The sequence below is a fragment of the Nicotiana attenuata genome, unplaced genomic scaffold (assembly GCF_001879085.1).
Source record: "Nicotiana attenuata strain UT unplaced genomic scaffold, NIATTr2, whole genome shotgun sequence".
Taxonomy (NCBI): domain Eukaryota; kingdom Viridiplantae; phylum Streptophyta; class Magnoliopsida; order Solanales; family Solanaceae; genus Nicotiana; species Nicotiana attenuata.
Genome location: NW_017670546.1, coordinates 319,896 through 329,176, shown reverse-complemented (window position 1 = coordinate 329,176; position 9,281 = coordinate 319,896). Strand labels below are relative to the sequence as shown.

At 38.6% G+C, this 9,281-nt stretch overlaps 1 pseudogene; it reads left to right on the top strand.

The window, feature by feature from the left end:
* The first annotated feature begins 208 nt into the window (after positions 1-208).
* LOC109240817 lies at positions 209-8,558 on the top strand (annotated as a pseudogene).
* The last annotated feature ends 723 nt before the right edge of the window (positions 8,559-9,281 follow it).

Here is a 9,281-nt window from a genome sequence, read left to right as displayed (position 1 = left end):
CGCAGATTTTGTCAGGGATCGTATTGTTTGCCAATTCGGGCTACCAGAATGCATCATCACCGACAATGCTACAAATCTCAACAACGATTTAATGAATGCTATGTGTGAAACCTTTAAAATCAAGCATAATAATTCCACAGCATACAAACCTCAAATGAATGGAGCCGTGGATGCAGCAAACAAGAACATCAAGAAAATTCTAAGGAAAATGGTAGACAACCACAAGAAATGGCACGAAAAATTACCATTTTCCTTATTGGGATATCGTACCACAGTCCGCACATCAATCGGAGCAATTCCCGACATGTTGGTTTACGGTACTGAAGTTGTCATTCCCGTCGAAGTTAAAATTCTTTCTTTGAGAATTATGCAAGAAGCAGAACTCGGTGATGCAGAATGGATACAAACACGTTATGAGCAGTTAGCTCTAATTGACGGGAAAAGAATGAACGCGGTATGCCATAGTCAACTTCATAAAAACAGAATGTCCAGAGCATTCAACAAAAGGGTCAGACCCAGACAGTTCGCACCGGGAGAGCTGGTACTGAAGCGGATCTTCCCGTATCAAGATGAAGCCAAAGGGAAATTTTCACCTAATTGGTAAGGGCCCTACATGCTTCACAGAGTACTAACAGGATGAGCACTCATACTTGCCGAAATGGACGGAGAAATTTGGCCAAAGCTTATTGATCTAGACGCAGTCAAGAGATACCATATTTAGGATTGTTTGCACTTCTTAATTTGATGTAACTGAACTACGCTTGACCTGATTCCCATTTAAGAGGGGAAACGTAGGCAACCCTTCGGTAACATCTTAATAAAATCTTCATTTTCCCCATGATAGGAAACAAGGGCAGAATTTTGAAGAGGAAGCAAGTCCAGCCAACTTCGTCATATGCAGAACTGTCAAAAAATCGCTTAATAAACTAGGGCAGAATTTTGAGAAGGACCCTCAATGTTCTAGTGCAAGGAGGCTGCAATGTCTCTAAAAGTGTCGCAGTTATTGGTTCATCTAATTTATTTGATATTGCATACTATCATGCTCTTTAAAACTGTGTTTATCAAAGTGCTTGCATATTCATTTGAAAACTTTATTTCTATGGCAGCCAGATATTACCCAGGGTAACTCGAACAGGATCTCCAGAGCAAAGCAAGCAGACGAAGGCATGAACCAACCTTCCCCGCGAAGCTCACGATTTTTCTTTGGATGCACACACAATAAACATAATAGGAGCATTCACACGTATACACATATCAAAATCGTTATCTTCATAACGACAAGGTCGCCAAATGCAAACATGTCTCCAGATAAGAAAATACACTGCTATCACTCATTGTCTTTCCTTGCATTAGACTAAGCATTGTCTCCTCCTCTTGCATGAGGCTAAGCCCTGCCTCCCTAATTGCATAAGGCTAAGGATTGCCTTCCACCGCATGAGACTAAACATTGTCTCCTCTTCTTGCATGAGGCGAAGCCTTTCCTCCCTAATCGCATAAGGCTAAGCACTGCCTTCCTCTGCATGGGACTAAGCATTGTCTCCCCTTCTTGCATGAGGATAAGCATTGCCTCCCTATTGCATAAGGCTAAGCACTGCCTTCCCCTGCATGAGAGTAAGCATTGTCTCCTCCTGTTGCATGAGGCTAAGCCCTGCCTCTCTATTTCCATAAGGCTAAGCACTGCCTTCCCCTGCATGAGACTAAGGATTGTCTCCTCCTCTTGCATAAGGCTAAGCCCTGACTCCGTATTTGCATAAGTCTAAGCACTGCATTCCACTGCATGAGACTAAGCATTGTCTCCTCCTCTTGCATGAGGTTAAGCCTTGCCTCCCTAATTGCATAAGGCTAAGCATTGCCTTCCACTATATGAGACTAAACATTGTCTCCTCTTCTTACATGAGGCTAACCCTTGCCTCCCTAATTGCATAAGGCTCAGAAATGCCTTCCTCTGCATGAGACTAAGCATTGTCTCCTCCTCTTGCATGAGGATAAGCTCTGCCTCCCTAATTGCATAAAGTTAAGCATTGTCTTCCTATTGCATGAGACTAAGCCCTGTCTCCTCTTCTTGCATGAGGCTAGGCCCTGCCTACCTAATTGCATAAGGCTAAGCATCGCCTTCCATTGCATAAGACTAAGCAGTATCTCCTTTTCTCACATTGGGCTAAGCATTGCCTCCGCAACTACATAAGGCTAAGTTCTGCCTTTCCTTGTTCAACACCGAATACTATGCTACTTGAAATCCAGCATTATTTTTCCTTCCAGGGGCTAAGATTTGCCCCAATCTCATGCAAGACTAAGCTATGTCTTGTTTCGCTTCTTATATGAACCGGTGTCATGTCTTTGCATTCCATGGGCTGAAACATCGCCATTTTCATCCAAAGGCGTCATAGTCCGAAGGCATCATCCTCATAGCCTGAAGACGCATGTCATGGAATGAGGATCTCTCAATATTGCACATCATTATTCAAAGGCATCATGGTTCAGAGGCATCATTCTCATAGCCCAAGAATATCATGTCATGGCCTGCGAATCCCTTATCTCATGATTGATGGCCCGGGACGTCATGGTCTAAAGACATCATCCTCACCGTCCAAAGACAACCTTCATGGTCCAAAGGGAATTTGCATCATGTTTAAATTGTCACAATAACCCATATAAATTGGCATGCATCGTGTTTTACGTTTTGCAGGTAATCCAGGGGTAACCATTCTTCAAACGGTAGCAACCTTCGCTCCGGTTTCCGTTCACAACGTTCACACTTTGCAAATGTTTTGAACGTAACCCACTCTCATCAATTACTCACTTTTCTTTATGGCTATTCAGATACTTATTCTATAACATATCCGTTATGTTTCAAATTCACATTCATAATTCCGCATAAATTCATCCGATACTATCCTTTCCAAAAGGACCCTTTCCGAAACACACAACCACTCATATAACAACTTTATCGGTTTCATTCACCGTTGGTTCAAGAACTACTATAAAACCAGGGATATGTAGGAAACTAAAAAATCAGAGTTCGGCCTTTATTTTTATACGATCCCATTCGGTCAAAATCAATCACCATTTCTTTACCCGACAACTCTTTCATCATTCCCGGGTAAAGAGGGGCAGCTGTTGATACCCAATTTTCCCTCATATTTTACTTTCGAAATAGTGTATATGCATTATCATTTTGTTTGTTATCATATACAAGTATTTTTCATAATTTTCCATAATTTTTTAAGACTTTAAATCAATTTATTTCAGTATTTTATTATACAAAAATATAGTAATTATCCTGCAAATTATTTTTAAGATGATTTAATCATCTTTACCTATAATTTATACCAACATGATGTTTTAAATATTCTTCGGTGCATTTTATAATTACATTTTGCATTTAAGGGCTAATGCACAATTTTGCAATAATAGCCCATATTAATGTATAATTACATTATTTATGCACAAAGTGACTTTTTACATTTCTAAAATGTTAAGTAATTAATTTTAATCATTTTATTGCACAAATAATATTTTTTAATTATTTTTATCAATTATTTCTTGCTAAATATTGGATATTTAAAAACTAGCCTAAATTCTTAATCAATTTCGGACCTAATAATCTAGCCCCAATTACCCAATACCTCAGCCCAATACCCCTGGCCCAAGATCAAACAACCCTATCTAATACCCAGTCACGACCCGTTTAAACCACCCGACCCAAAACCCTTTTTAAATTGTGGTCGTTGATCTTAGAGATCAACGACCCACATTACACCCTCCCTTTTAATTATACCCAAACCCCTAACCCTAAATCATTTTTCACCGTCCGCCACCCTTGAATCCTCTCATCTCTCAAACCTAAACCCTAGTCGTCTTCCCCAAATCACTCTCCCAATCCCACCAGACATGGGATTCTATGGCCATTTCTTGTCATATATGATCTCTCCCTAGAACTAGATCCTTTTCTATACTGCTTGCCTAAACATGGCAAGCATATCTCACAAGAATCGAACCAAAAATGGTTCAGATCCTTGATTTTTCTGATTATTTCGTCCATATTCGTTATATGCTCTATTGTATGTACGAATATTGCTATATCTCATGTTGATTCTTACTTACCCTAAATTAGGGTTTTCAAATCCCTTTAGATCATACAAAGATTAGTTCGATTCTCTAATTTTTAGTGTTATTTGTGTCTATATTCATCTTATGCTACAGTGTGTATATTCCGTTGATATTTGTATTCCCTAAAACTAGGGTTTGCCTATTTTTCCTAAAATCCGATTTTTATTGATTCTGCATGCTGTGGCTTCCTTATTTATGTTGATTTTACAATGTTTCCTTGTTTACTTGTTTAATTTCTACTACTATATAAACCCCTCCCTATTCCCCTTTAAGAAAAGAATGAAATCGTTAATGTTTACTAAAAATTGATGTTATTGCTCTTTGTTCTCTAAATACTCTTGTTCTATATTTTGGTTCCTGGCCGGCTGAAAGCCAAGGCCAGAAATTCTGGGTTCTTGCTATTGTTGACTTTGTTCTTTCTTGTTCTTCGCTTAACTGGTGAGTTGCTGAACTTTTGTCATTTTATTCCTATTTGTCTGTCATTTGCGCATATTTTCACTTCTAGAGATTGTAGTTTAATGTGTTTTCTGGGTTGTTCTTGCATGCAATTTTTATTTCTTGACTTCAACTTTAGGTTTCTCTAAACGTTAACTTCATTATGTTAGTAATCTGAGACATGCCTGAACCTAGTTTGAGTCGATTAATTTCTTTTCAAGCTCATCTAGCATATGTGTTGCAACTTGCTGATGTTAAGAACCTTTGCATTTTAGCCTCCTTTTTTGTGTTTAATTTGCTATCAATATTGTTACATGGGCATGCTTTCATATCCCTTTTAATAGATTAGTTGATGAATATAGTCATTAACTATATGGCACAAGTCTGCTTCTTGTCCTATTCTGAACTTGCTATGGTGATATCCTGCATAGGTAGCATGTTTGATCCTGTATGCTTCTAGTATGTCTTAACTTTTCAGTAGTTGCAATAATCTGTTCTCACCCTGTCTAAGTTCTATTGCCAATCAATGTGATTCTTTCTTGTAACACTAGAACATACTTAACATAATCTGAACATTTTCCTTATTATGAGTCTGTGCATACCAATCCTGCAAACGTGCTTGTTAATGTGACACTACTTATGCACTAGGTGTTGAACTTGTTCTTTGAATTTTTGCTAAGTCTGTTGTTAGAACCTAGAGCCTGTTTGGCTATTTGCTCTATGTGCTCAACTTGACTATGTTCTGTCCCTCAGCTACTGTCCACCCTCCCTCATTATCACTTAAGTTATTCTGACTTCCTTAGTGTGAGCACTGCTCGGGGTCCAATTGAGACCCTTGTGAACTCTGACACACTAGGACTTGATCCCCAGTCTATCCCTGAATCTCCTCTATTAAGCACCCTAGTGTGAGCACTGCCCTGGGTTCTTGAAGCCCTTGGGAACTCTGACGCACTAGGGTCCAAGGTTCCTTGCTATATTTTTCCTAATTGCTCAGTTCTATCCCATTTCTCTTACCGAATAAGCCAATGGGCTTGTGATATGATTGCTTTTTTCTGAATCTTTGATAGCTACAGGTTTTTGGCTATGATGATTGTCTTCTAGGCTATTGTGAACTATGTGGACTGAAATTGAAGGCCTGGCCTGGCCAGGTGTAGGTATTGAATTTGCTCGATCACGTTCTACTACTGTGTGTGCTAGATAACCTGCCTATAGGTGTTTAACTCATTTGATATATTCTGCCTCTATATGTTTGATAGATAACCTGTCTATAGGTGTGCAATTCATTTAACACATTTTGCTTCCACGTGTTTGTTAGAAACTATGCCCATAGGAAATAAAATGATCAATCCTTCAATTGCAGCATGTTCACATAGACACCATGCCTATAGGATTACATTGATGCTTGCTCTTTATAATGTTATCGTAGATATCATACTTATAGGAATATACTAAGATTAGATTCCATTTCTGTTATTCTCATTATACTGTCACCCGCCTAGAAATCATGCCTATAAGGATAAAATGTTATTAAATAAAGTATAATTGCCAATTGCTAGAAATCCTTCCTATAGGGTGTTCTATTAATGTTGCTAACATTATGTCTTCGAACCATTTTACTGCATAATCACACAACGACTAGATATCATGTTTGCAAGACTTGTGACATTCTAATACGTCAAAATTATTGTGTTACCATTATGATGCTGGAATCCTAAATCACTTAGCAATCATGTCTATAGGATCAATAACTTATAACATGTAGTCTCAATAATCATCATGCAATATCAGATTCCCTAAACTGTGCACCTGTTTAGAAATCACGTCTATAAGAATACACAACCCAACAGTGAGGATTATATATATATATGTGTGTTATGGATCGGGCTGCACCGCAGCAAATGTTTGTGTGGTTCGGGCTGCGCGCCGCAACAATATAGCGCTTGGGCTGTAGGAGCCCCTTCGGAGTCTGCACACCCCCAGTGAGCGCAGTCAACTATTTATATGGATCGGGTTGTGCGCCACAGCGATGTGCGGATCGGGCTGCACGCCGCAGCAGATATTTTGATTTCGGTTATTGTGAGAAATATATGGATTGAGTGCTGAAGATAAGTAATAATTACTGGATACTGTGCTCGAGGATCGGATTTATATTTGTTAATTACCTGATAAGCTACCTGTTTTACCTGATTTAAAGAGATTTCACCTGATTTCGTCACTATTTTACTGCTTTAAGTTATTTTTCTGCTTCGATATAGAACTGCTTAGTGCTTTTACGTGTTTTCATTCTGTCAGTCATTATTTATGATTATTACTCACTGGGTCGGAGTACTCACATTACTCCCTGCACCGTGTGTGCAGATCCAGGTGTTCCCGAGGCATAGAGGGAGCTTTCTTGCTGTCCAGTATTCACCGGGGTCATCGAGGTAGCTGCATGGCGTCCGCAGACCCGATTTCTCCTTCTATCTCTTTACTTTTCAGTATTCTTAGACTACCTCTGTATTAGGTTGCTTAAAACTTGTAATAGAGGCTCTTGACTTGTGACACCGGATCGGTGGGCTATGTAGTGATGTTATTATGACTTCCGCACGTTTAATATATTGTTTTCAGACTTCTATCTATGTTAAATTGATATTTAAACCCTATTAATTGGTAATGAATTTTATAAAGAAAAGGGTTGAGATTGATTGTTGGTCGGGCTTGCCTAGCAATGTGTTGGGCGCCATCACGATCGGGGTTGGGGTCGTGACAAGTTGGTTCCTGTTTTAATATTTCATCTTCCATGTCTCCTATATATCTGAAACTCTTTGCCTTGAATATTCAGTTCCATATCTTTTTCTTGAACTGGATATCAATTCGTCATTGACAAGCTGAAGATGTGATCTCCATTTACATGCATCATTCCCTCATTGTTGTCTTAGAGCCCATTTGGATGGGCTTGTTTTAAGTGGCTTTTAAGTCAAAAGCCATAAGTTAGGAATTCTAGCTTTTTGCTTTTGGCTTATTTTTTTATTTTTTATTTTTTGCTTAAAAAGAAGTTCTTAAAAGCACTTTTTTACTTTATCCAAACACTACAAAATGACTTAAACACCATTTTGGCTTAAGAGCACTTAAAATAAGCCAATTCAAATGGGCTCTTAGTCTCTTCCATAGGGCTCACCAGATTGCCTAACTTCTTCTCCCATTTATACAGGGGGCTTTCTTGGAGAAGGTCATGTTTGAGAATCCTGATGTACCATGCTTCCTCTTTGGTCATTTAACGGGAGGAGCAGTGGTATTAAAGGTAAGGCTTTGAAGTGAAGTACCTTCTATTGATAATATGTTCCCTTTCATAGGCAGCTTCTTATACTCACATTGAAAACATGCTAGAGGGCATCATATTGACTTCACCAGCATTGCGTGTGAAACCTGCAAATCCCATTGTTACGGTAAGAAACCTCCTTTTTTATGAAATTACATGGTTATATTTGTCTGCTTTAGATGACTTTCTGTTCAGAAATGTCTTCTTCCCAGGCAACTCTTTAATTTTCTGTTCATTATCAAAATGCAGGCGGTGGCACCAATTTTTTCTTCGGTTGCACCTAGGTACCAGTTCAAAGGTTCTCACAAGAGGGGGATTCCTGTTTCAAGGGATCCTGCAGCACTGGTGGCCAAGTATTCCGATCCTCTAGTGTATACTGGACCCTTGAGGGTTAGGACAGGCCATGAGATTCTGCGCATCTCCTCTTACTTTATGCGGAATTTCAAATCTGTCACCATCTCATTCTTAGTCCTCCATGGAACTGCTGATAGAGTCACTGATCCGTTGGCTTCTCAAGATCTGTACAATGAGGCCGCTTCTGGATTCAAGGACGTTAAACTTTATGATGGGTTCTTGCATGACCTTCTGTTTGAGCCCGAGCGTGAAGAAATTGCTCAGGATATCATTGACTGGATGCACAAGAAGTTAGGTGTTGGCAATCTTGCAAATATGTATAGTCAGTGCTAGCTTTGCAAATAGCTAGTGTTTTGATTGATCAGGGGTTTTAAGAGCTGCTATTATGTGATTTATTTGATCAGATATCCAGCTTAGTAGCAGCTTCTCCAAAAGGAATCACAAAGATGATTCCAATTATCCAAAGCTTGTATAATATCTAGTAGTAAAACTTGAAAGAGGCATAATGGGGTGAAATTCCCTTTTAGAATAGTTAAACATAATCCAAATGGAAGAAAAAAAAAAAAAAACATAATCCGAACGATAATACACTTTAGATGATGTCATATCATTTGACTTTGTCCCCATTGACATCTTACCAGTATTTATTTTACTTTATTTGCCAAATATATACTGGTATTCTAGGCCAATGCATATACTGTTTCTATTAGTAATTAGTGTAGCTAGTAAGTTCCAATTGATTTTAGGAACTAGAAAACCCAAATACCACAACAGTAACAACAACTGATCAGTGTAATTCCACAAGTAGGATATGGGGATGTTACTGAGTAACAAGTTTGGGAATTCTTCGGACTATACTTATTATTGATAGAAATACCTTATAATTCTCGCTCATTGTCATCGACAGGCGACAATGGAACATGTCATCAAAACATCACCACTCTCCACTCCAGTATTTTGTGTGAAATGTTTAATAAAATTAATTCTTCTTTTTCTTTTCAATAAAGCATATCAAATTCGCATGCTTCTTGTCAGCTCAAGAAATTTCAAACAGAATTGGGCGGATCAAAGAGGAAGGAAAGAG